The following is a 27,315-nucleotide window of genomic DNA, read 5'->3' on the forward strand; positions in this document are numbered from 1 at the left end:
CTACAATTCCCAAAGGTAAAGGCAGTGTGTGTGTGGTGGGAGTGCAGGATCCAAAAGAATAAATAAGTATTTTCTGCAAAGAGTGGTGAAAGAGAACACAGCAGGAGGGCTGAGGGCTTGGTTATTGATGCCACAGCTCTGGATTACAAACTTGAATGAAGCCATTGTATTCTGTAGGCAACAAGAAAAAATATCCGGGGGGGATAGAATCCTCAGATAAGTTTCTAGTTGCTGAACCCATCAGTGACATAGAAAGCACTGGCTGTCATGTTAGAATGTGCATTGAGTCTAAGCAGCCCTGAGTCTGTCTCTTCAATCTCCCCCCAAGAAGAGAGCTGGGTGGGCAGGGGCAACAAGAAGGGAGGGGTGTGGAGAAAGAGGTGGTTGCTGTGTGCCCAGAAAGTTCTGCTGGGGATGGGGGTCAGGTGGCTGCGGGGTACTGTCTACATCCCCTTGACCTTACTGACATTGTCTGGTCCTGCTCAGCACACCGAGGGCCCAGAAGTTTCCTGGAGTAACTGACTCTCCATGCAGCAGAGCAGACACTGGCTGGCAGTGTGGAGGAGGTTCCAGGTCCTGGGAGCTGGACTGCAGTTGGGAATGGCACCTGTGTCACAGCAGGGCTCTGAGCTCCCCAGGGTCCCCAACTCCCACCTGGGGGTGGGTTAATCGTGCTGCCAGCTAGCCCATGTCTGTGAGTGGGAGACTGGGGCATCGTCGGCAGATTTCAGCAGATGATGGCGGCCAAGGACACAGGTCTCATCCTGGAAGAGTGGTTGCACACCTGGGTGAGTTCACAGGATGTCTGCACAGGAAACTATGGGAGGAAGGACAGATTGTCCTCTGTGGAAGTTTACGTCCTGGTGCCTCATTTGTTCCTGTTGGTGGGGAGGCCTCCCTTTAGCCCAGCTCAGGGTCCATTTGCAGCAAAACAAAGTGGTGACAGAGTCATGGATTTCCAGTGTCAATGAGGACACAAGCAAGGGGCACACCCTGGGGGTTGTGAGGTAGGCCGGCCACCGTATGGAGGAGGAGGTGGGAGGTGTGGATGGAGGCATCCCACGAGGCCTCAGCAGGAAAGTCCATGGCCAGTCTGGAGATTTCGGCAAAGAGGAGCCTGATGTTCTCTGCACTGTGGAACGGGGATCATCTACTTCCCCAGGCTTCCCACCGAGATGGCTGCTGCAAAGATCAGGTGAAACCAAGCCAGATGCTCCGAAGCAGCAGCACCACATCCTATGCTGGAAGTGTCTGACCAGGCAGCTTCTCTCCTCCCTACTCTCTTCCATGAAAGAATAAGGGGAAGAGTTGAATTCAATCTAATTCTTGGAAACTGAGTAAAGAGAGAAACATGTAAGGGAGTATAACCCCAGAGGGTGCTGCTCCAGCCCTGTGGGGATGAGCCACCCCCTTCTGTGTCCCCAGAGCTCCTGGCCACAGAGCCCCAGCCTCCTCAGATGCTGTGAGGACAGACTTGGAACCTAAAATTCACACTCACATGCCCCATCTTCTGCCCACTGAGAGGCACATGGGACTAGTCTGCATGACCAGCAGCATCCATTTCCCTGACCAAGGGCACCTTGCTGTGCTGGCCAAGGGTTCACAACAACCAGGAGCAGGAGCTGGAGGATAAAAGCCAGATTTGTGGTCCCTGTAGAGTGACTGGGATGTATTCACACGTCTTTCAGAGGGTTCCTGGGGGTGTCCATCCCTTATCATCCACAGGGTAACTAGTTCACTACCCGTCCCGTATTCCCACACCACTCCTGTCCCAGTGTCACTTCCAACCCTGGCATGTTTCCTGGTGTCACCTCCTGTACCCAAGCCTTGTCTCAGGGCCAGCTTTAGGGAGAAGGCAACAGACAGAAGTCTCCTTTAACCTTTTCTGTTGCCAGTGACACTTTGCTGTGTCCTTGCTGCCATCCGCATAACACATACATTTTGGGGCAGACTTATTCTTAGACTAGGGGTCTAAAAGTCATTTAGGATTCTCTATTATAATTACCTGAAGCCATTCATCCTTCTCTTACATCTGGGCAACTTTTATACCTGAGAAAATGAAATGCACACCTAGCACTATAGAATTTTATTCTATCTATTTTGCCTTTCCTTAAAATTGATGAGTCTTTCACTTTCTCAGTCCCAGACTCAGTATCATGATGATTTACTTAGTTCCCATGTTGGGAGAACAATTTATTAAACTGTGAAAAAATTACTCAGTATTCCAATCACACTGAGTCATCAGATCTGTGTCTTCATTTGTCTAATGCGTGTATTTGCTTTTTAACATACTCAGATGTCTAAAGCAGCTACTTTACTTGACAGGGATTGTGCCCTGAGAGGAAGGAAATAAGACATTTGGAAGCATTTGGTTCTAGAAACTCTTCAGACCCCTCCTCACAGTCAAGGAGATAACCTGGGGCAGGATGTGCTACTGCTCATCTCATAACCCGGGCCTGCCCCACTGAACACAGACCCTGTGGGTCCAGAGCTGTCCACCAGCCTGTTCCTGGATGAAGGACAAGTCTGACCTGTGGCCAGCCCATCCCCAGTGGCAGTGACAATGCAGTAAGGCAGGGTTCCTGTTTAAAAAGTTGTATGGAATCCCAAGACTACAGAGCATGAGGCTGAGCATGGCCCCTTCCCAGTGGGGCCCATGAAGGACTTATCCCATGAGAGACTCATGGTGTGAGACACAAATCCTGATTATCATGAGTTTGCTTCTAGAGCAAACTTAGGGTCTAGTTTTCCAAATTTGCTGAAGAAAACAACTCAAGCTTTTGTTCCGTGCTTTGAAGTGAAGGGTGGTGTGAGACTGGAGGGGAAGGTAAATCATGGGGCACACTATGGCTGCTGAGGGCACGCATTCCACGATTGGACAGAGGGTGTTGGGCAGCCGTGAGTGACCACTTCTGACACTGCCAATGTGACCAGCTGCTTAAACATTTAGGTTGCAGTTTCCATATATATACAATGAAAATATGCCTAGATTGGGTTGTGAAAATTAAATATAAAACATATGTATGTGCCAGGACTCAGTAACTATTCAATGGAGGCTTTCTGTATTTTTATTGAGAAATGATGAATATGGCATGTTTTTAATAAACTTCTTAAATGAAAGATGTTTTTGATTATTCTTTAATGCTGGTTCTTTGTAAGAATTGTCATTTTTCTATTTGAAAACTTTGGATTAAAATAAAAAAATCCTTAAACACGACTTTGTATTTTCCACCCTCAAAAACAACCTATCCTTTTAAGCTCATCAGGCTTATTATGACAAATGGTCTGGAGCTTAATCATGTTTTTATTTTATGTGGCAACTTCAGACTGTGCTTCTGTATGATTACCTGCTCATGTTGGTCACAATAGTTGAGTTTGAACAAGAATCCATTAAAAACATTTTTCTTTCTATTTGCCGTGTATATACTTTCTGATAGCCAAGCTGGTAATGATGAGTTCCAAAACTTGGACAAGCATCTTCACGACGTGATGTTTAGACCCTGAACTTGCCTTCAGACATCACCTGGATGGGATTCCACCACATGGATGCCCCTGGGCCCACCCTGTCTGCATGGGCTGCCCATCAAGGGGGCACTGATCCAGGAAGCCCTGAGGCCCTAGAACTGGATGAAAATGCACCTTGTTTACAGCGGCCCCCAATTTACCCATGTTTTTCTTATCCTAACATTTCTACCTCTTTTTTCTAATCACAGAACAACCACAATGAAAACATCATGCAACATATACAGATGTCTTAGGTTACCATTTTTATTTACTGCAGGGCAATGGACATTTCACTTCAAATGTGGGTATGTGTGGGAAGAGGTTTTCTCCAGTGTTAGCTAAGAACAGGTCATTTTGATGAGTCAGTGAAACATTCAAGTCCATGGAAATCTCCTCACTCAGTTGAAAGTGAGGCGTTGTGGGGTGACCGGCTCCCTTACGTTCCTATTTTCCAGTTGAATTTCCCACAGGATTCCTAAACAAACGTGTGCACACTTGCTGTCAGAGGGGAGAGAAGCTGCACAAGTGGAGATTACCTTTCTTTGGGTCATATGCAGTGAGTGTGGAAAGGGGCTTGAAGCAGAGTGTCTTCAAAATAGTCTCCCTTTTGGCTTCATCATTTCCAGAGGACCGAGTTCATGGAGGAGCCATGAGTGTGTAGGGAGGCACATGCCTGTTTCCTGACTCTTGGCCCGTTTTCCCTGGGTGTCATCTACTGACCTGCACTGAGGCCTATGTTTGCTCTTGCTCTGAAGACTAGCCAGTGGATGGTCCTCTTGATTGCATCACTGGGCACATGGACCTGATGGAAGCTCAGGAGCAGCAGGTTGGAGTGAAGCTAGTGTCCCCTGGCCTTCTGCCCCTGTCAGCCTTGGCGTTGGCATTGTGTCATGCAGTGTTCCGAGGGGGCACAGCTGGAGGAGGGCACTGTCTTGCCCATGAGAGCAGCGCCAGGCCATGGCCAAGACTGTCTTCTTCATCTGCCCTTGCTTTGGGGTAGTCATGCTGTTTCAATGGGATGGGGACAGATGGGCCAGTAGATGCCACTCCCCCATCTGTATGAGGTAGAGTCAGGATGGGCTTCCTCCCAGCTTTAAAAACCACAACCAGATCTATGTCTCTACCTCTGCTGTCCCCCGAGAGGGAAGGGGAGCACTGCTGGAAGGAAGAAGCGTCAAGAAGAGGAACAAAAGAGCTGTTAGTCTCCTGCAGCGTTAAATCTGTGTTTGTTCTAACAGCTTGATAAAGCACAATTTTTCAAAGAGAACTGAAAAATAATCTTAGAAAAAGTATACCTCCCATTAATTTTGCATTTAATTATTATTGTTTTTTTAAAATTAGAAACCTAATCTGAGGCATCAGAGGTGAAATTGTATCTCTAGGAAGTTAGAGGCAATGTTAGTAGCTGTGGTCCAGTGTAATTTTAAATTAAATTAAGCATTGGGTTAGTCAAATAAAGAGTGCAGGGTTGATTCTGAGCTGGAGTTGGTGATATTTTGAGAACCGTACTCATTCTGCACTGTGAGGCAAACTGGTTATTATGCTTTCAAACAAATTAGAAAGCTTGTTGATAAGCTGGGGTTTTTTGTACTGCACTAAACAAGCAAACAACAGCAGCCAGACTAGAGTGTGTTAATGGACCATCACCGTCGACACTAAGGCACATGCTTGACTGCAATTTCAAGTGGTTACGATTCATTAGATATTTTCCTTCTGTCGAAAGTTATGTATGACCAAGAGCCTCACCCTGGTTTCCCATTATGTGAATTTGGAACATTGGTCCCAGGCCTGGTGTGAGTTCTGACCTCTGGGAGAAGGGACACTAGTAAGTGAATCCACCATCATCCTCCATTTATGTTCAGTCACATGTCAATTAGCAACGGGGACACATTCTGAGAAATGCATCATTAGGTGATTCTGTCATTGTGAGAACATCACGCAAACCTAGATGGCATAGGCTCCTACACACCCAGGCTACATGGTACTAATCTATGGAATCACCATCGTATATGCAGTCCGCACATTTTCTGTGAAGCTGTGTGTGTGGGGAGGGCCCATGGTTGGGTGCAGCTCTCCTCCCCAGCCTCCCTCCCTCCTGACAAGCCAAGCCTGTCTTTCCGACCTGGTTACAGCCTGTGTAGGGCTTCCTGCCTCTCAGCCAAGCTTGGGTCTGGCCTTCCCATGGACCTTCCCTTCCTTCTGTCCAGCCTGCCTACAGTCACCAGAAATCAGCTTTTCCTCTGGAGGTGTACCCTAATGTGGTGTGCGGTACAGATTCCAAGGTTGTGGCCAGATCCTGACAGTGAAAGACGTCCCGAGATGCCACAAAAGTGACTGTAGCCAAATACCCCTTCCTCCCTTCTTTGTAAGCTTTTCCTGTGGGGAACATGTGTGCCAGCCATCCCCACCTGAAATCTGTGTATCCCTCCCTGGGTCCCAGGTCTACATGAAGAAGCACCCTTAGGAACCAGCATGCAAAGGCCCGGGGCTGGGATTGGCATCAGGAGTGTCCTAAGGAAGGTATTCACAAAAGAGCAACCAAGGGGAGGAAGGGCTTAGGGACCAAAAAGCAAGTAGACTGCATCCTAGGACCAGCTGCAGCAGCAGGGGGTCTAAGTCATCTGAGTGAACTCATGGGGGTGGGGTGAGATACAGGATTCTACCCCACAGAGGGGCGTGCATGGGGTTTTCAGATGAGGACTTGATGCTAATTTAAGCTAATTTGACAATTTGTGGCTTTGGAGAATTAGAGTGAATCCCATACCTGGTGATACCATAAATATCCAGCACCTCAGATGTACAATGAGATGCACAGGAGTGGAGCAGTGGGAAGAGGGTTAGATTTACCTGGAGGGGAATAAGAATCATGGAGAGCACTTAAGTTTTACTGTGCATTTCTGGTGCTCCAATTGGCATTATTCTTACTAAATCTGGGTAGACAATAATTTATTACTGATATCCAGCTTTTGATTGATTATACAAAGACAAAACAGCAGTGCTGGGTCTGGGACAGAGGAGGAGAGAGGCCTCAACCCTCCACAAGGTGAGGCCTGTGATTCCCACCCTTATGACCCAGCTCCCAGAGCAGCCCCTGCCTAGCAGCACCTCAGGACCACCTGCTGAAGGATTAGTAGGGGAAAGATCAGGAAGACCACCACCTGCCCCCGGTGGCCTGTGCTCTAGTCTAGGTGAGTCTGTTCCTCCTTTCCTGGATGAATTATAACTATCGCAGTTTATAATGAAGCCCAAGTTTGCAGTTGGGTTTTTCAGGAGATGTCAGAGTGGCTATGATGTGATGACCCCGTTTGCAGCCAGAGCCCTACGTTGGACAGGGTAGCCTGGCTGAGACACCCAAGGCCACCAGAGACACCCGCTGGATGGCACTTTTCTTCCTGAGACTGTCCAGCTGGCCACCCCTCAGGCGTCCTTTTTGGACATTCTTGGCATTGCTGAGGCTGCATGTGTTTGTAGGTATTAGTAAGTTTTGCTTCATGTGCCTGAGTCAGTAATAATGAGCAAAATCATATAATATGTCAAATTGCTAGTGGTTTAGGTTGTTTGACTTAAATAGAACCCTTTTTCTTCAAGATTGGAGTGCATTTCTTGGATAAATTCTTAGACTCTTACAATCTCCCAAAACTGAATCAAGAAGAAATAGAGAATCTGAATAGCCCAATCACAAGTAAAGAGATTGAAACAGTAATCAAAAACCTCCCCAAAAGTATAAGTCCAGGACCAGAGAGCTTCATGGGAGAATTCTACCAAATATTCAAAGACAATTTATTACCTATTCTTCTCAAACTTTTCCAAAAAATTCATGAAGATGGAAATATTTCTAACACATTCTATGAGGCCAGCACCACACTGATCCCAAAACCAGACATGGGCAACACAAAGAAGGAAAATTACAGGCCAATATTGCTAATGAACATAGATGCAAAAATCCTCAACAAAACATTGGCAAACCAAATACAGCAATACATTAAAAACATCATACACCATGATCAAGGGGGGTTCATACCAGGAACACAGGGATGGTTCAACATCTGCAAATTAGTCAATGTGATATGCCATATTAACCAAAGGAGGAACAAAAACCACATGATCATCTCCATAGATGCAGAGAAAGCATTTGACAATATCCAACATCCATTCATGATAAAAAAAAAAGCTCAATAAAATGGGTCTAGGAGGAAAATACCTCAACATAATAAAGGCCATACATGACAAAACTACTGCCAACATCATATTCAGTGGGGAAAAACTGAAAGTCATCCCATGGAGAACAGGAACAAGACAGGATGCCAACTCTCACCACTCTTATTCAACATAGTGCTTGAGATTTTGGCCAGAGCAATTTGGCAGGGAAAGTCGGTGTCATTTCTATACACTAATAATGAACTAAAAGAACAAGAACTCAAGAATACAACCCCTTTTACAAGTGCAACAAAAATAATAAAATATCTAGGAATAAATTTAACCAAGAAGGTGAAAGACCTATTCTATAAGGAAAATCTATATATATAAGGAAAACTATAAGACATTACTGAAAGAAATCACTAATGACATAAATAAATGGAAAGATATTCCCTGGACGTGGATTGGACAAATAAACATGGTTAAAATGACCATAATACCTAAAGCAATTTAAAGATTCAATGCAATCCCAATCAAAATCCCAATGACATTCTTCACAGAAATATAACGAAGAATCTTAAAATTCATCTGGAGCAAGAAAAGACCCTGAATAGCCAAAGCAATCCTGAGTAACAAGAACGAAGCTGGTGGCATTGCAATCCCTGACTTCAAAACGTTCTACAAAGCTATAGTAATCAAAATAGCATGGTGCTGGTACAAGAACAGACACACAGATCAATGGAACTGAATTTAAAGCCCAGAAATACAACCACACATCTATGGACAACTAATCTTTGACAAAGGAGCCAATAACCTACAATGGAGAAAGGAAATCCTCTTCAATAAATGGTACTGGGAAAACTGAACAGCCGCACGCAAAAGAATGAAAGTAGATCATTGTCCTTCTCTATACAAAAAAATAGACTCAAAATGGATCAAAGATTTGAAGGTGAGACTGGAAACCATAAAACTTCTGGAAGAAAATATAGGCAGTGCACTCTTTGCCATCAGCTTTAAAAGGATCTTTACAAATGCAATGTCCACTCAGACAAGGGAAACAAAAGAGAAACTAAATAAGTGGGACTTCATCAGACTATATAGCTTCTGGAAGGCAAATGAAATCAAGATCAAAATGAAAAACAGCCCAGCAACTGGAAGAAAATTTTTGCAAATCATGTATCTGATAAGGGGTTAATCTCCATAATATATAAAGAGCTCACACATCCAAACTGGAAAAAATAAACAACCCAACCAAAAAGTGGGCAGAGGATATGAACAGACATTTTTCCAAAGAAGATATACAGATGACCAATAGGTACATGAAAAGATACTAAACGTCTGTAATCATCAGGGAAATGCAAATCAAAACTACACTTAGATATCATCTTATACCCATTAGAATGGCTATAATCACCAAGACAAAAAATAACAAATGTTGGAGAGGTTGTAGAGAAAAGGGAACCCTCATGCACTGCTGGTGGGAATTCAAACTGATGCAGCCTCTTTGCAAAACAGTATGGACATTTCTCAAAAAATTAAAAATAGAAATAGCATATGACCCAGCTATCCCACAACTGGGTATTTATCCAAAGAACTTGAAATCAACCATACAAAGAGACTTATGCACCCCTGTGTTCATTGCAGCATTATTTATAATAGCCAAGATGTGGTAGCAACCCAAGTGACCAAAAACTGAGGATTGGATAAAGAAGATGTGGTGTATATATATATATATACAATGGAATACTACTCAGCCTTAAAAAGATATAATTGTCCCATTCACAACCACATGGACGAAACTTGAGGGCATTAAGCTAAGCAAAATGAGCCAGGCAGAGAAATACAAACACTGTATGACTTCACTCATATGTTAAATATAAACAAATTTATGGACAAAGAGAACAACTTAGTCATTACCAGGGGCAAGGAGGGGGAGGGTGAACACAAAGGGTACAGGGGTACATTTATATGCTATTTGACATATATTAAAATGCAACTGAAATTTCACAATGTTATAAACTATTTAGACCACAATAAAAAATTGCAAAAAAAAAATTGGAGTACATTTCTGATGAGGGAAACGTACCACCTTAAAATGAGCATGCGCAGTCTGGTTTGTTTGCTTCCCATGGAAAGCATATCTACATGTGGACACATCGTGCCTGACTCGAGTGTTTGCATCCTTGAGGTACCTTCCTGCCTTTCAGAGGGGCTCCTATCAATCTGGAGGGCAGATCCCAGGAGGGCATGGGGAGAGGCTGAGTGGCTCCACGTGGAAGCCATACTTGCTGCTCTGTCTCCATCCTGAATGAAGGGAGGTAAGTTTAAACTCCTCAGAGTCATTTCCAACTTTCTGCTCAAAAGAGGAAATGTGCAGATGAGCTCAGCTGTGTCCTGGCAGCTGAGGTGCCTGGCACAGGAACAGCTTGGTGGCAGACACCCAGGGCTCACAGTGAGTGGAGAAAAGGGGAAACACAATGGTGTTTGATGTGAAATTCTGTCTGAGATTGCAGTGAATCTGCAGATTTCTTTAGGAAATATGGACATTTTAACTACATTTATTTTTCCAATTCATGAGCATGTAATATGTTTCCATTTTTTTATGGTATCTTCAATTATCTTATAGTTTTCAGTGTATAGGTCTTTCACCTCCTTGGTTAAATTTATTCCTAGATATTTACTATTTTGTTGCAATTGTAAATAAGATTGTATTCTGGACTTCTCTTTATGCTAGTTTATTATTTATAGAAATTAAACTGAATTTGTAAGTTGATTTTGCACTGTGAAACTTTGCTCTAGTTGTTATTTCTAAGTTTTCTAGTGATTCATAGGGTTTTCTATATGTAGGATCATGTCATTTGTAAACAGTGAGAGTTTCACTTCTTCTTTTCCAATTTGGATACTTTTTATTTCTTTTTCTCACCTGATTACTCTGGCCAAATCCTCCATTAGTATGTTGAACAGGAGTGGCAAGAGTGGGCACCCTTGGATTGTTCCTGTTCTCAGAGGGATGGCTTTCAGTTTTTCACAATTTAGTATGATGTTGACTCTGGGTTTGTCATATATGGCCTTCATTATGTTGAGATACTTTCCCTCTCTACATATTTTACGCAGTGTTCTCATAAACAGAAGGTGGACCTTTTCAAATGTTTTCTCTGCATTTATTGAGATGATCATGTGATTTATATTCCTTATTTTGTTAATGTGGTGTATCACATTGATTGATTTGCAGATATTGAACTGTCACTGCATCCCTGGCATGAATCCCACTTGATCATTTTGTATGATCATTTTAGTTTGTTGTATTTAGTTTGCTGTATTTGGTTTGCCAATATTTTGTTGAAGATTTTTGTGTCTATGTTCATCCATGTTATTGACCTGTAATTTTCCTTCTTTTTGTTGTCCTGGTCTGGTTATGGTATCAGGGCAATGTTGACCCCACAGAATGAGTTAAGAAGCATTCTTTCTTCTTCAATTCTTTGGAGTAGCTTGAGAAGGATAGGTATTACATTTTCTTTGAATGTTTGGTAGAATTCTCCAGAGAAGCCATCAGGCCCTGGACTTTTGTTTTCTTGGGAAGATTTTGCTGACTCTTTCAACCTCTATACACATGATTGGTCTATTCAGCTTTTCTATTTCTTCTTGATTTGCTTTTGGGAGGTTGTGTGAGTCTAAAAATTATTCATTTCTTCTAGGTTATCCAATTTGTTGCCATATTGCTTTTCATAATATTCTCTTCTAATTCTTTGTATTTCTGTGGTATCCATTTTAATTTCTCCTCTTTCATTTCTAATTTTATTTATTTGAGCCTTCTCTCTTTTTCTCTTAATGAGTCTGGATAAGGGTTTGTCAATTCTGCTTATGCTCTCAAAGAACCAGGTGTTAGTTTCATTGATCCTTTCTATGTTTGTTTGGTCTCTCATTTATTTTTGTTCTAATTTTTATCATTTCCCTCTTTTTGCCTACTTTGGGGTTCATTTGTCCTTCTTTTTCAAGTTCTTATAGGTGTAGTTTAAGATTACTTATTTGAGATGTTTCTTGTTTGTTGATGTGGGCCTCTGTTGCTATGCATTTGCCTCTTAGAGCCATTTTATTGTATCCCATAACAGGTAGTATGATGTCCTTTCATTTTTGTTTCTCTCCAGGTATTTTTTTTATTTCTCCTTTGATTTCTTCATTGATCCAATGGTCATTCTGAATTATGATAGAGTCTCCATACTTGTCACTTTCCCAGCTTTTTTCTTGTAGTTCATTTCTAGTTTCATAGCATTGTCATCAGAAAAGATGCTTGATATGGTTTCAATCTTCTTAAATTTATCGTCTCACCTTGTTTTACAACATAGGGTCTATGTTTAAGAATGTTCCATGTGCACTTGAGAAGAATGTGTATTCTGCCATTTTGGGATGGAATGTTCTATGTATATCTTTTAAGTCCATCTTCTCAAGTGTTTCATTTAAATTCAACATTTCCTTGTTGACCTATCGTCTGGATGATCTACCCTTTGATGTAGGTGAGGTGTTCAGGTCCCCTACTATTACTAAGTTGCTTTTAATTTCTCCATTTAAGTCTGTTAATAGTTGTTTCTTTATATACCTGGTGCTCCTGTGTTAGGTGTATACATATTCATAAGGGTTATTTCCTCTTGGTGGAATTTCCCTTTTATTATTATATAATATCCCTATTTGTCTCTCATTTCTTTTTTTTATCTTGGAGTCCACTTCCTCTGATATAAGTGTGGCTACTCCTGCTTTCTTTTGCTTGCCATTTGCTTGCCACATCATCTGCCATCCCTTCACTCTGAGCCTGTGTCTGTCTTTAGAGCTGAGGTATGTTTCCTGGAGGCAGCATATTGTTGGGTTTTTTTTTTATTAATGTTATGATAGATTACAACCTTGTGAGGTTTCAGTTGTACATTTTTGTTAGTCATGTTGTGGGTACACCACTTCCCCCTCTGTGCCCTCCCCCCACCCCCCCTTTTCCCTGGTAACCACCGATCAGATCTCCTTATCTATATACTAATTTCCACCTATGAGTGGAGTCATATAGAGTTCGTCTTTCTCTGACTGGCTTATGTCGCTTAACATAATACCCTCGAGGTCCATCCACGTTGTTGTGAATGGGCCAATCTTGTCTTTTTTATGGCTGAGTAGTATTCCATTGTGTATATATATCACATCTTCTTTATCCAATCATCAGTTTCTGGGCATGTAGGCTGGTTCCACGTCTTGGCTATTGTAAATAATGCTGTGATGAACATAGGGGTGCAACGGACTCTTGAGATTTCTGATATCAGGTTCTTAGGATACATACCCAGTAATGGGATGGCTGGGTCATAGAGTATTTCTATTTTTAACTTTTTGAGAAATCTCCATACTGTTTTCCATAGTGGCTGTACCAGTTTGCATTCCCACCAACAGTGTATGAGGGTTCCTTTTTCTCCAAAACCTCTCCAACATTTGTCACTCTTGGTTTTGGATGTTTTTGCCAATCTAACGGGTGTAAGGTGATATCTTAGTGTAGTTTTGATTTGCATTTCCCTGATGATTAGCGATGATGAACATCTTTTCATGTGTCTATTGGCCATATTCATATCTTCTTTTGAGAAATGTCTGTTCATGTCCTCTGCCCATTTTTTGATCGGGTTGTTTGTTTTTTTGTTGTTAAGCCGTGTGAGTTCTTTGTATATTATGGAGATTAACCCTTTGTCGGATAAGTGGTTTGTGAATATTTTTTCCCAATTAGTGAGCTGTTTTTTTTGTTTCAATCCTGTTTTCCCTTGCCTTGAAGAAGCTCTTTAGTCTGACGAAGTCCCATTTGTTTATTCTTTCTAATGTTTCCCTCAACTGAGGAGTTACAGTGTCTGAAAAGATTCTTTTCAAACTGATGTCAAAGAGTGTACTGCCTATATTCTCTTCCAAAAGACTTATTGTCTCAGGCCTAATGGTTAGGTCTTTGATCCATTTTGAGTTTATTTTGGTGTGTGGTGAAAAAGACTGGTCAATTTTCAATCTTTTGCATGTGGCTGTCCAGTTTTCCCAGCACCATTTGTTGAAGAGACTTTTTTTTCTCCATTGTAGGCCCTCTGCTCCTTTGTTGAAGATTAGCTGTCCATAGATGTGTGGTTTTATCTCTTGGGTTTCAATTCTGTTCCATTGATCTGTGGACCTGTTTTTGTACCAGTACCAGGCTGTTTTGATCACTGTAGCTTTGTAGTATGTTTTGAAATCAGGGATTGTGATTCCGCCGGCTTTGTTTTTCTTGCTCAGGATTGCTTTAGCAATTCGCGGTCTTTTGTTGCCCCATATGAATTTTAGGATTGTTTGTTCGATATCTTTGAAGAATGTTCTTGGGATTCTGATTGGGATAGCATTGAATCTGTAGATTGCTTTAGGTAGTATGGACATTTTAACTATGTTTATTCTTCCAATCCATGTGCATGGAATGTCTTTCCATCTCTTTATGTCATCGTCAATTTCTTTCAAGAAAGTCTTGTAGTTTTCATTGTATAGATCCTTCACTTCCTTGGTTAAGTTTATCCCAAGGTATTTTATTCTTTTCGTTGTGATTGTGAATGGGATTGAGTTCTTGACTTCTTTTTCTGTTAGTTCATTGTTAGTGTATAGAAATGCTACTGATTTATGCACGTTAATTTTATACCCTGCTACTTTGCTGTAGTTGTTGTTTATTTCTAATAGTTTTTCTGTGGATTCTTTGGGGTTTTCTATATATAAGATCATGTCGTCTGCAAACAATGAGAGTTTTACTTCTTCGTTACCTATTTGGATTCCTTTTATTTCTTTTTCCTGCCGAATTGCTCTGGCCAGCACCTCCAGTGCTATGTTGAATAGGAGTGGTGAAAGTGGGCACCCTTGTCTTGTTCCTGTCCTCAGAGGGATGGCTTTCAGTTTTTGTCCATTGAGTATGATGTTGGCTGTGGGTCTATCATATATGGCCTTTATTATGTTGAGGTACTTTCCTTCTATACCCATTTTACTGAGGGTTTTTATTATAAATGGGTGTTGGATCTTGTCGAATGCTTTCTCTGCATCTATTGAGATGATCATGTGGTTTTTGTTTTTCATTTTGTTGATGTAGTGTATCACGTTGATTGACTTGCGGATGTTGAACCATCCCTGTGTCCCTGGTATAAATCCCACTTGATCATGGTGTATAATCTTTTTGATGTATTGCTGTAATCGGTTTGCCAAAATTTTGTTGAGGATTTTTGCATCTATGTTCATCAGTGATATCGGCCTGTAGTTCTTCTTCTTTGTGTTGTCCTTGTCAGGTTTGGGGATCAGGGTGATGTTGGCTTCATAGAATGTGTTAGGGAGTTCTCCATCTTTCTCAATTTTCTGGAACATTTTGAGGAGAATAGGTATTAAGTCTTCTTTGAATGTTTGGTAGAATTCTCCAGAGAAGCCGTCTGGTCCTGGACTCTTATTTTTGGGGAGGTTTTTGATTACCATTTCTATTTCCTTACTTGTGATTGGCCTATTCAGATTCTCCATTTCTTCCTGATTCAGTTTGGGGAGATTGTAGGAGTCTGGAATTTGTCCATTTCTTCCAGGTTGTTCAATTTGTTGGCATATAGTTTTTCATAGTATTCTCTTATGATCTCTTGTATTTCATTGGTATCTGTTGTGATTTCTCCTCTGTCATTCCTAATTTTATTAATTTGCGATTTCTCTCTTCTTTTCTTGGTGAGTCTGGCTAGGGGTTTGTCAATTTTTTAATTCTTTTGAAGAACCAACTCTTTGTTTCATTGATCCTTCCTATTGTCTTTTTTGTTTCAATATCGTTTATTTCTGCTCTTATTTTTATTATTTCCCTCCTTCTACTGACTCTGGGCTTTGTTTGTTCTTCTTTTTCTAGTTCTGTTAGGTGTCGTTAGAGGTTGCTTATGTGAGCTTTTTCTTGTTTAGTGAGGTGAGCCTGTATTGCGATGAATTTCCCTCTTAGGACTGCTTTTGCTGCATCCCAGATGATTTGGTATGTCGTGTTCTCATTTTCATTTGTCTCCAGATAATATTTGATTTCTTCTTTAATTCCTTCAATGTTCCATTGTTTGTTCAAAAGCGTGTTGTTTAGTCTCCACATTTTTGCACCTTTCTCTGCTTTTTTCTTGTAGTTGATTTCTAGTTTAATAACATTATGATCAGAAAAGATGCTTGATATTACTTCAACTCTCTTGTATTTATTGATGTTTTCTTTGGTTCCCAAAATATGGTCAATCCTTGAGAATGTTCCATGTGCACTTGAGAAGAATGTGTAACCTGCTGTTTTTGGATGAAGTGTTCTATATATATCTATTAAGTCCATCTGGTCTAATTTTTCATTTAATTCTATAATTTCCTTGTTGATTTTCTGTCTGGATGTTCTGTCCATTGGTGTTAATGGTGTGTTGACGTCCCCTACTATTATTGTATTGTTGTTGATGTCTTCTTTTAGTTCTATTAAGAGTTGCTTTACAAATTTTGGTGCTCCTGTGTTGGGTGCGTATATATTTATAAGTGTTATGTCTTCTTGGTGGAGAGTCCCTTTTATCATTATATACTGTCCCTCTTTATCTTTCTTTATCTGTTTTGCTTTGAAATCTACCTTGTCTGAGATTAGTATAGCGACGCCTGCTTTCTTTTGTTCATTATTAGCTTGGAGTATTGTTCTCCATCCCTTCACTCTGAGTCTGTGTTTACCTTTGGGGCTGAGGTGTGTTTCCTGGAGGCAGCATATTGTTGGATCTTGTTCTTTGATCCGTCCTGCCACTCTGTGTCTTTTGATTGGGGAGTTCAATCCATTTACATTTAGAGTGATTATTGAGATGTGGGGGCCTACGACTACCATTTTGTGTCTTGTTTTCCGGTTTTCTTCAGTTTCCTTTGTTTCTTGTCCCATGGTTTAATCTGTTCTGATGTAGAGCTGCTACTCTCTGTTGTTGTCCTTCTACTTATCTCCTCTGCTCTTGGTTCTTTAGCCCCTTTCCTTTTTTGGATTTTTCAGGAATGAGGGTTTTCCTGAGGATTTCCTGAAGAGGAGGTTTTGCGGCAATGAACTCCCTTAATTTTTGTCTATCTGCGGAAGTTTTTATTTCTCCATCGTATTTGAAGGATATTTTCACTGGGTAGAGAATTCTTCGCTGTAGATTTTTGTCCTTCAGATTTTTGAATATATCATTCCACTCTCTTCTAGCCTGTAAAGTTTCTGCTGAGAAATCTGCTGATAGCCTCATGGGGGTTCCTTTGTAGGTTAGTTTCTTTTGCCTGGCTGTCCTTAGCATTTTCTCCTTGTCGTTGACTTTTGCTAGCATCACTACTATATGGCGTGGAGTTGGTCTTCTTGCATTGATAAAGTTTGGAGATCCATTGGCTTCTGTCACCTGAAGATCCATCTCCCTCACCAGATTTGGGAAGTTCTCAGCCATTATTTCTTTGAATAGGCTTTCTGCCCCTTTCTCCTTCTCTTCTCCCTCTGGTATACCTATAATCCTTATGTTGCATCTCCTAATTGTGTCTGATAATTCTCGGAGAGTTTCTTCATTTCTTTTTAGTCTTACTTCTCTCTCCTCTTCTGCCTGTAGCATTTCTATATTCCCCTCTTCCTAATTGCTAATTCTTTCCTCCATATTATCGGCCCTACTGTTCAGTGCCTCTAGATTTTTCTTAATCTCCTCTATTGTGTTCTTCATTTCCAGTATTTCTGTTTGGTTCTTCTTTATCGTATCAAACTCTTTTGTGACATAGCTCCTGAACTCGTTGAGTTGTCGGTCAGAACTCTCTCTTAACTCATTGAGAATTTTAATGATGGCTGTTTTGAAGTCATCATCATTTAGGTTATATATCTCATTTTCTTTGGGATTGTTTTCTGTGTATTTGTTACTTTCTTTCTGTTCTGGAGATTTAATGTATTTTTTCATATTGCTTGATGTTGTTGATTTGTGCCTCCACATGGAGATAGAGTTTAGTTGCTCCTTTCACTTGTTTCAGCTGCTGCGGTGGGGGAGCAGCTGTTTATACTGCACCAACCAGGAACCCTGTCTGCAGTTGCTAACTGGGACTGGGCCCCTCCTCGTAGCCACAGTGGCCCTTTGTATTCCCTCCTCTGCCGTGCGGGCTGTCACAGGGGGGCTTGAGGCTGCTGGTGCCTACTGTTGCAGCCCACCTAGATGTGCTCTCTCCTTGGGGTCTGCAATGGTGTTATGGGCTTTTCCAGTGGCCAGGGGTGGGATCACTTATATTTGTCGCTCCGTTGCTGTCGGCACCCACAAAATCTCACTTGTCCTCTATGGGTCGCAGGAGAGCTATTGGCATCTTCTACAGTCTGTGGTTAGTTCACCTAGCTATGCTGCTTTTGCCCTGGGGTCTTCCAGCCTTGTGGCTGGTGGCTGGGTGCCTTCTACTGGTGCTGTGCAGAGGCTTTCCCTAAGGCTGCTGTGAGCCTGTAGGGTTTCCTCCTAGGCTACGAAGCTGGGTCTCTGGAACTCCCCCCAGCCCCAGTCCTCTCTGAGATCTCCAGGTATCCCTAGTCCCACGGGGTGGGCAACAGCAGCTGGGGGTCGCCCCGCCCTCTGGGATTCTCTCCTGGCCTCTCTCGGAGCTGTGAATGCTCGGCGTGGCCCCTCTGCTAATGGCAGACAGAGAGTTTTGTCTGCTGCCCGGGCGGAGCTCTGGCGTTTCCCATCCGGGTCGCAGAGCAGGCCTTTGAAAGTTCCCCCAGCCCTGGTCCTCTCTGAGATCTCCGGCAATCCCTAGTCCCACCGGGCAGGCAATGGCAGCTGGGAGACCTCCGTACCATCAGCGACTCTCTCTGGGACACTCCGGGCGCCACAAACCCCAGGCGGGGTATCCCCGCCAATGGCGGGGAGAGACTCTCCCCGCGGGCTCAGGTGTGCAACTCCAAACTTTCCCTCTGCATTTAGGAGTAATTGCGGGGGGTTATGTAGGGTTCTGGTCACCTGTTTCCACCGTCGCTCCTCTGTTGTGTGCTCGCTCCTGCCCTAGATGTGTGTAGATCCTCTGGGGGTGTCCGTTGGAAGAAAGCCACTTGGGTTTTGTTTTTTAATCCATCTAGCTATTCTGTATCTTTTGATTGGAGAATTCAATCCATTTACCTTTAGAGTGATTATTTATATATGAGGGATTAACACTGCCATTTTATCTCTTGTTTCTCGATTGTTCTCTATTTTGCTTGTTTCTCTTCTCCTGTATTTCTGACTGCCATTTCAGTTTGTTGGTTTTTTTCATGGTTTTAGCATTATTTAGGATTTGTGTCTCTACATTGATTTTTTTGTTTAGTGGTTACCATGAGGCGTGTACAAACGATCTCATAGATGAGACAGCCCATTTTTTGTTAGCCTCTTATCTCCATTACTTTAAGCATGTTCCATCCCCTCCTATTCCCCATCTAAGTTGTTGTCATAACAAATTATTCTGTTTTGTGTTGTGACTTTGTCATTAAAATGAAGTGTTTATAGTTACTATTGATGCTTTCCTTCTCTTTATCTTTTATGTTATTAAGTGGTTACTAACCTGTTGTGACAGAGAGCTGCAAATTTATCACTTTGTCTATTTATCTCTTTGCTCCAGGCTTTGTAAAGCTTTGCCTTTTGTTTTAGGTATGAAAGCATCCTTGATCATTTCTTGTAATGGAGATCTAGTCACAATGAACTCTCTCAGCTTTTGTATATCTGGGAAAGATTTTATTTCTCCAACATATCTGAAGGATAATTTCTCTGGATAGAGTTCTTTCCTGAAAGTGTTTGTCTTTCAGTACTTTGAATCAATCAGCCCATCCTCTCTAAGCCTGTCAGATTTCTGCTGAGGAATTCACCGAAAGCCTGATAGGGATTCGTTTGTAGGTTATTCTCTTCTACCTTGCGGCCCCTAATATCTTTTCTTTGTCGTTGACTTTTGCCAGATTTACTATTATATGCCTTGAGTCGGTCTTTTGGCATTCATGTAACAAGGAGTTCTACTGACTGCATGTACTTGTAAGTCCAGTCCTTCACCAGGTTTGGAAAGTTCTCAGCAATAATTTCTTTGAACAAGCTTTCTGCTCCTCTTCTCCCTCTCAAATGCCTATAAACCGTGTTTTGCATTTCCTAGTTGTCAGATAATTGTTAAAGAATTTCTTCATTTTTTTTTTTTAAGATTGGCACCTAGGCTAACAGCTGTTGCTGATCTTCTTTTTTTTTTGTTTTTTTTTAAGGATTGGCACCTGAGCTAACATTGTTACCAATCTTTTTTTTTTTTTGCTTTATTTCCCAACCGACCCCCCACCTCCCCTCCCCCTGGTACATAGTTGCACATCTTAGTTGCAGGTCCTTCTAGTTGTGAGATGTGGGATGCTGCCTCAATGTGGCCTGACAAGTGGTGACATGTCTGTGCCCAGGTTCCAAAGCCTGGGCCGCCGCAGTAGAGTGTGCGAACTTAACCACTCAGCCACAGAGCAGGTCTGTCTTCATTTTTTTTTCTAGTCTTAGTTCTCTCTTCTTCTTTGCCTGAACCATTTCTATATTTATGTCCTCTAAATTTCTAATTTTGTCCTCCATAACATCAGCTCTGTTTTTAACATTTCTAGATTTTTTTTAGTCTCATTTGTTGTGTTCTTCATTTCCAGGATTTGTTTCATTTTTTTTTTTTTTTAGAGATTTAATGTCTGTGGTGAAGAATTTCTTTTGCTCATTAATTTTATTCCTGAGCTCATTTAACTGTATTTTTGAGTTTTCTTGTAATTCACTGAGTTTCTCTATGTCAGCTATTTTGAATTGTCTGACATTTAGGTTGTAAGTTACTATGAGTTCAAGCATGATTTCTGGAGACTTGTCATTTTCCTTCTGCTTTGGAGTGTTAATGTAGTTCTCGTGGTGTTTGATGAAGTGCTCCTTTGCCGGTAAATAGTAGCAGTACCAGGCCACAGATTCCACTTGCAACTTCTTGGAGGGAAGGTGCCATACTCTCTGAATCCTCCACCTCCACTGAAGTTGTGCTGACAAGGACCATCTGTGTCTGCCTGCTGGCCACAGGCACCTGGCTGGTCACATACACTGTGCAAGTGCTCTAGTGTGGAAATGCTGCCTTGGCTTGGGACCATCTGAGCTAGTGTGCCAGGTGGTGGTGGATATTTCTTGCACAAGTACCCACTGCTCTGAACCTATGGGTGGTTTACCTGGGCTGTTGTGCTTGGTGGGGTCACCCACATGGTAGCTGCCTGCATCAGATGGTATGGAGCACCAAATTGTATGTCAGTCCTACAGGCTGAGCAGAACTCTCAAAATGAAAGTGTTCACAAGAATGCCTGCCTGCTCCCCCACCTCTTCCTAAAGTTTTTCACTGGCTGCCACACAAGGACTCACAGCCTAGATGACTGCTACTGGGGAAAGGCAGGTGATCTGATCAAATTCTTCCACTATTTTTAGGAGATCCAGCAACCCCACCACTAGATGTATGGTTGTGTTAGTTTCTCAGACATCTTATCATGCCCTGTATGGAATGCTTTGCCCAATAAGGAATACCCATTTGGGTTTAAGTTAGGGGGAAGAGACCAAGGGAACAACTCACAATGCCATGATGCTGACGTCACTCTCTCTGTAATTATCTTTTTTACTATCAGTCCATGGAGCATTATCAGTTTTTGTCTGTTTATAGAAAAAAATATTATTGAGAAATAGTATACAAACACTTCATAGATTTTCATGAAAGGAAACCACTACAAGGGGCACATTTCTTGGGGAGTAGACGTAAAAGCACATGAAAAGCTAATGCTGTGCTCTTTTACATTGTCTATCACCCCAAAAGTAGCCCTTTTCACAACTTATGGATAGCATAGATTCATTTCATCATTTAATTTCTTTAAATCTTTATATCATGTGCCTGTTTGTATCTAGCTTATTTTTTCTTTTAATGTGTTTTGGGTTTTATTATCCTTTTATTTAAAATTTTTTCTGGGGCAAGGTTTACCTTGAGCTAATATCTGTTGGCAATCTCTCTTTCCTTTTCATTTCCTCCCCAGAGTCCCAGTGTGTAGTTGTGTATCTGTTAGTTGTAAGTTCTTCTATGTGATGCACCACCACAGCATGGCTACTGACAGATGATTGGTGTGGTTCTAGGGAACTGATCCTAGGCCACAGACACAGCACCAAACTTTAAGCACTAAGCCATCAGGGTTGGCTCTATATCTGGATTATTTTCCTTCATATTATATCTGTCAAATTTATTTCAGTCATTTGTGCATATGTAGATCATTAATTCACATTGCTCCCAAATTCTCCATTTGGTAACTATGCTCTATTTACTTACTCATTTTTCTTAAAGAACATATGTGAATATTGTTACAAATGCTCCTGCTATGAATGTTTTTGTGCATGTCTATTAGAGAGTATATTTTTTAAAATTCTGTTGGAAATGGCCTATGAGTGGAAGTTCTAGAGCATTGAACATGCTTATCTTTATCTTTTTTCCATCAGCTTTATTGAGGTACAATTGACAAATAAAAATTGTATATATTTAAGTTGTACAAGATGAAGCTTTGATATATGAATGAAGCATTAACTGGTAAACATCAATGACGTTCTTTTTTCTTCTTCATATACCCACATCTTGAATATTGAGTGCTTTTCCTAACTTCAGAATATTTGCATCTCAAATCCTGTCTTGGTTACTCTTAGCCTATTGTATTTTGACATAATTATCAGAATTAGATTACAAAGTGGGATTTTGATTGTGATTCCATACAATTTGTATGATAATTGTGAGAAGAGAAAATCTTTTCAATATTGACTATTTTCCTATTAACAAAACATATCTCACCACATATATGCCAATTTATAAAGGCTACAAACACCTCCATATTCTATTAAATTAGTATAGACATGTTTTTCTTTTATGATCTCATGCATATTTTCAAAAACCTCTAATTAAAATGATTATTGCCTAAATCTTTCCTTTTGGGGTCATAGAATGTGGCTTCCTCTTCAAAGGACGTAAATGTCATTATTCATTTTAATCGTATTTTATGAATAATTCAACTGAACTGAACACCACAATTGTAAAAAATAGCTCAGGATTTTTTGTTTCATGCTCTTCTTTCTTCTCTTAGGATAAACCAAATCTCATAGCCCCTTGCTATTCTTGGTTTTGAGGTGTCTTCTGGGGAAGTATGCAGCACAAATTCTCACCTCCTTTCACTGTACTCTTGGAGATTATTAGGGTATTTCAGGATGACTTTATTCCATGGGTTTCTGGGGTCATGTTAAAGCTGTGACAAACTCAGTAATTCTCCGACTGAGCACAGAACAATCTTGGCCTATCTACACATGGTTATTGTGTCAGGAAAATGGTGCTATAGGAGGTTCTAGCCTGAATCCTTTCACATAAAAATGGATATAAATAACCATCCATGCATGAATTTACCATCGGGAGAGCTCTAGATTCCAGATACGAGAACATAGCACTTAAGTGGAGCACAGAAATGGGGAAAGACATTTCAAAGACTGTACAAAGGAGAGTTTCAATTTACTTGAGTCACCCTCCCCATATACAATGCAGTAGAGAGAGATTTCCTTTGCTTAAGGGCTCTCCCAGGGGAAAGGATTCAAGTGAGCATACAATATCAGTGTGGACCCAGGCTTCAAGCCCACTCACCTTTGAACCCTATGAGGAGGTCCATGTAGGGGCAGGCATCTGCTGTCCTGCCCAAAACCTCTGGCTGGGATGACTGGTGAAAGGCTTTTTCTGTCAAATGCAATCTGTAAATACTGGAGAAATTGAATACTTCTTCAAATATGCAAACAACAATGCAAGGCTACAAAGCTCACAAAAGGTAAGAGAAACTTGACACTACCAAAGGAACAAAACAAAGCAATGTAAATCTAAAATTTGCCTAATAAAGAATTCAGAATATGTAACTTAAAGAACTTAGTGAGCTAGTAGAGAACACATATAGACAACTAAACAAAATCAGGAAAACAATATTTAGAAAAAATAAGAAGTTTAACAAAGAGATCAAAACCTTTAAAAAATAAAACAAATACAAAAAACACTAAACGCAAATTCTAGAACTGAAGAATACAATGATTGAACTGAAAAAAAAAATCAATAGAGAATCTCCACAATAGACTTGATCAAGCAAAATAAAGAATCAGTGAGCTCAGACAGATCATTTAAAATTACTCAGTCATCAGAACAAAAAGAAAATGGAGAGGGCCGGGCCAGTGACAGGGGTAAAATCCATGTGCTATGCCTTGTCAACCCAGGGTTCACTTGTTCATATCCTAGGTATGAACCTACACACCATTCATCAAGCCATGCTGTGGCAGGCATCCCACATATAAAGTAGAGGAAGATGGGCACACATGTTAGTTCAGGGCCAATTTTCATTAGCAAAAAGAGGAAGATTGATGGTGGATGTTAGCTCAGGGGCTAATCTTCATAAAAAAAGAAAAAGAAAGTAGAATGTAAAAATTGAAAAAAGGCTACAGGACTTAGAGGAATCCATAAGCAAACCAATATTTGCATTGTGGGAGTCCAGAAGGGGCAGAGAAATGGGAAGACAGAGAACTGGACCTTATTTCTTTCTTATTTAAAGAAATAATAACAGAAAATGCTCCAAATCTGGGGAGGGAAAAGAACATCCAGATCCATGAAGTCTAAAGTCATCAAATAGATTGAACATAAAGATGTCTTCAATGAGACACATTAGAATTAAAAATTCAAATGTTTTACACATCAGAATTAAAAATTCAAATGTTTTACACATATTAAAAAAATTTAACTAGACCAATATTAACCCTTCCCAAGCAAAAGGTGTAATTACTTCAGTTACTGGAAAGCGTGAGAAATATAAGAACAGCTAAGGTATTATCCACAGCAAAATTGTGTTGTTAAATATTTTGTAAATATAATTGCAACGAAGTGAGTGATATCATTATTGTCTTTAGTTTATTAAGTGGAAATTGTTTTATACTTTAATGGATTTTTCCAACAGAATGGAAGAAGTTAGAAGATATGTAATAACTAAAATAAATTACAGATAAATCCTATATGTGATGTTTTAAGAATTTCTGCTTATATGTGTTTATTTAACCACAATCCATTTAATTTATTATATTTGTAGGCCAATATAATCAAAACTAGACATAAATTAATATAAGAAGTGTCTGGAAACTGGAAAATAAATTAATATGAGAAGATATCATTACTACGCTCTTACTGAACAACAACATATAAAATATAAGATTCATAAAACTTTAAAGACATTATAATATTGGAGAAATTTGAAAAAATATATTTGTTTCCTTCTCCACTGAATTAATCCTTAAGACAACGGTTAAAATATCTAAAGAAAATATCAGAATTCCTCCCCAAGCCTTGGCTTATGGCCATCCTGGGCTATTAGTGATTTAACCCACAATGTCCAAGTCTCAGGGGACATTCTCAAGAGAATGCAAAAAAAAGAAAAAGACACCAGATTAATCCTCCAGGTAAAGAAGTCCTAGAATCATCATTGCTAATCCAGTCAGCTAATATAAACCATTATATACTCTTTCTCTCTTTAGTAGAACCTGTTGTGAAAAACTTGAAGAAAGGTGGAATCTCATGTAGCACTCGATCTAAGGATACTGTGGAGAACTATGCTTGTCTTCATTTTAAAGGACACTCATCTGGGTATCTGATTCTGATTCTATGAAAGCCATTTTACAATGCTGTGCGTCCTACCTAACTGATGGCAACGTAAAATCATACTTACTGTAGACATGCAGATTGAGGTATGATCAGCCAATTTTTAGAAACTAAGATTAACTTTATGTAGCTAATGCATTCAAAGCCCTCCCAGTAAAATTGACCTAGCAACCTGGTTTACTTCTTTCCTAGCCCTACAGATGAGTAAGGAAGGTCACTTTAGGGAATTTCCAGCATTTTAGGATATTTAAGGAATCTTGAGAAGATAGGGAGTGATCGAAATTTCTGTGAAACTTGGGAGAGAGTGTCATAATTTTGAGGCTTTTAAAAGTCTAATTTTTTATAACACTTCCACCAAAGCCAACATAAGGAGACTTCTTAGGTAAGTCCTCACTCTTGGTACATCTATGTAAATGATCACACCTTATTTTGTGATAAATAATGATCAAAAATGAGAAGGATGTACGGTAAAAAAAGTCTGTGCTTCAGTGGAAAATCCTGCATTATCTAGACTGGAGGACACTCCTCTGTTTCCCAACTCCATCACTAGGTAACTGTACAGGCTTAAATGGCTCATTTTGTATTTCTGTGATTCAGTTTTGTTTTTATATTGTAATAATTAGACTATATTTTTAAAAAAATGTATGTTCCATAAATATATAAACCATTAAAATAAGGATTTTTTTCAGCATTTAATTTTTAACTCTAAATATAAACATAGGAAAAAATTGATCTTCAATGAAATTGATGCATATTGACTTCAAGAGATAGTAATATGTAATTCATTTTGAAATGAGCAGGATTTGGATGGTTTTACTCAACATATAGAATATGTACATCTAAAATCCAGTTACACAGGAGATGTTATGCGTGTTTATTTGCAAGCAAAATCTCCTAGGTACTGACAATTTTGTATTGGAGCAAGATATGAGCTGGATTTCACTTAGAGGCTTTGAGAGACCATTAATGTAAGATAATGTGTGTGGTTGAAGTGTGGTCAAGAGAAAATGCAGTGAAGCCAGTTTATATGAGAAAATAGAAGAATATGTTGAAATGGTTAAACTGTAAACACTAAAATAATTATATTTGTGTTTTAAGGACATTTTCACCACCTAGATAGAATTTATTTTTTAATAACTTTCTTTTGTTTGTCATCCTTTTTAGTTTTTTTGTGTTGGTGGATAAAAAGTGGCATATCCTTATTTCAGACCCATTGCTACAAAATACTTAATATTTGAGGGATAATATAAGAGACTCATTTAGATAAATAGATAGATCTTAGAATCCAGCTATCCAACTATGTATCTTAAGGTAAAGTCACTTAAAATCTCTGAACCTCAATTTTATTATCTATAAAATGTGGGTAGTGATATCAAGCCCAACAATTAGTGGCCAATATTAAATACAATTTAATCCTAGAACATATCCTGACAAATTACATGTACAGACCTATGGAAATGGTCAATACAGGTATATACAATTATCTTATTTTCCAAGTAGGACATGGTCCAGATTCAAGGCTTGTTTCTTCTGTTCACTATGAAACCATCATCAGAATTTTTCCTGCTAGTTCTTTCCTCCTATGAATAACAACATTAATGTTGAAGTCTAAATTGCAAAGATTTTAGGGAAATTTAAAAAATCAAAAAGATGGAAAATATTTTATGAATGGGCTGGAAATAGGTTATTGTTCTTCTAGTGGATAAAAACAAAATAAGATCACAAAAATAAGCTATTTGGATTTATTTTTACCTACAAAAAAAAAGTCGCCTTCACTTTAGACCTTGAAATATTCAAGGCTGATAGTCAATAGTTGAGATTGTTTTCCCATCATGTACAGAGGTCCTTTGAATGATATCACATGACAGCAAATTAGAACATTACCACAAGAAAAATAAAAAAAAATACTCCATTGGCTGTCGTGATACCTGGCATCAAATATAAGATCTGAAGTGTCATCCATTATTTATGTTCTTTATGTTCCATGCTATATATGTT

The 27,315-nt window shown here is 40.0% G+C and overlaps 1 pseudogene; it reads left to right on the forward strand.

Annotated features, from left to right (window-relative positions):
• Window positions 1-737: 737 nt before the first annotated feature.
• The window catches only part of LOC123281841 (olfactory receptor 2L5-like), a 32,076-nt pseudogene continuing 5,498 nt past the window's right edge, over window positions 738-27,315 (forward strand).

The sequence above is a fragment of the Equus asinus genome, chromosome 3 (assembly GCF_041296235.1).
Source record: "Equus asinus isolate D_3611 breed Donkey chromosome 3, EquAss-T2T_v2, whole genome shotgun sequence".
Lineage (NCBI taxonomy): Eukaryota > Metazoa > Chordata > Mammalia > Perissodactyla > Equidae > Equus > Equus asinus.